The sequence below is a fragment of the Aplysia californica genome, unplaced genomic scaffold, assembly GCF_000002075.1.
Source record: "Aplysia californica isolate F4 #8 unplaced genomic scaffold, AplCal3.0 scaffold01075, whole genome shotgun sequence".
NCBI classification, from domain to species: Eukaryota; Metazoa; Mollusca; class Gastropoda; order Aplysiida; family Aplysiidae; genus Aplysia; species Aplysia californica.
Window position 1 is genome coordinate 234,053 of NW_004798345.1, and position 1,200 is coordinate 235,252.

The window sequence follows — 1,200 nt, forward strand, 5'->3', positions numbered from 1 at the left end:
AGGGTTAGGGTTAGGGTTAGGGACCAAAGCGAAACATACCTGAGGCTATGAAAAACGCACATCGGAATTAAACGCGGAAATCTTGACAATCGCCAGCTAGACTGCCAGTCTAGCCGTCATTAAGTACGGCTAGCCTCTTTCTTCCCAGAAAAATTGGTCCCCAAAGGGGGAGAAAGGCAGGTGTTCAGGAAGATTGACGCAGCTTTCAGGCAGAGGCAGAAACAGGATTACGATCGAAGACATAGCGCCAAGCCCATGTCAGACTTGTCAAAAGGACAGCCAGTTTGGGTTAAAACCCCCAAGGGATGCCAAGGCTACGGTTGTAGTAAGTTGTAGACAGATCGAGAGACAGATCATACCTCTTGAAAACGGACAACAGCTTGAAAATTCGTAATCGTCACCAGATCCAGCTGAGGACGGAAGGCGACGACAGTAACCAATTCATGATCCCCAGAGAGTCTTCTATGTTGCCTCACCATCAGCCAGAATTACCAGCAGTCACTAGAGCTACATCTAGATCTAGATCTAGATTCTAGATCTAGAAGAGACACAACCCTTCACTACGTCTGACTACATACGAAGTCGGGACGCCATGTCAGGCCTAAATAAGGGGAGTGGGAACTACCGAAAAGGCACCAATGGAATTATGAAGCTAGTATTACAACAACAGAAGGAACAAACTAGATTCTAGAATAGTTCTGATGACTAACCAAGAAACAACATACCAGCTAATTCCAACGTCGACGTGTTGTGATTTTGCGGCAGTAATTTGTTGAAGTTCGATAGAGTTATCGTTCGTATTTCATGTTGACAACCTCGTTCGGATGTGACGTTTCATTTTCATTTTTACTACTTGTTGAACCGGTGACGCACCAAAAAGTGACAGAACTGCAGATTTATTCTGGGGGATAAAATGTCTTCTTGTCGTATAGTTTATCAGTCATAGCACAATATATTTGGTTCACATCTACAGTCGCCAGTTCCCAAAATTAACCTGTTAAAATTATCTTTAAACTCAATAACCTGACATAAATAAAAATTAAGAAAAACCTCCGAAAGAAGAATGATAAGAACAACGTGAACAAGATCTTTAGTAAAAGGTAAAAAGAAGGAGATAGAAATGGAGGAGAGCATACAAAACTAGTCGACTACTACTACTACTACTACTACTACTACTACTACTACTACTACTACTACTAC

At 42.0% G+C, this 1,200-nt stretch overlaps 1 protein-coding gene across 2 annotated transcripts in view; it reads right to left on the reverse strand.

Moving 5' to 3' along the window:
• The window catches only part of LOC101861780 (metal cation symporter ZIP8), a 49,583-nt gene extending 48,397 nt beyond the window's left edge, over positions 1-1,186 (reverse strand). Inside the window, exon 1 of one of the 2 annotated variants that reach the window (XM_005111547.3) lies at positions 726-1,186. The gene's annotated coding sequence lies outside the window, so the exon portion shown is untranslated. The other variant, XM_035973244.1, reaches the window with a different exon arrangement.
• Between the last annotated feature and the right edge of the window lie 14 nt (positions 1,187-1,200).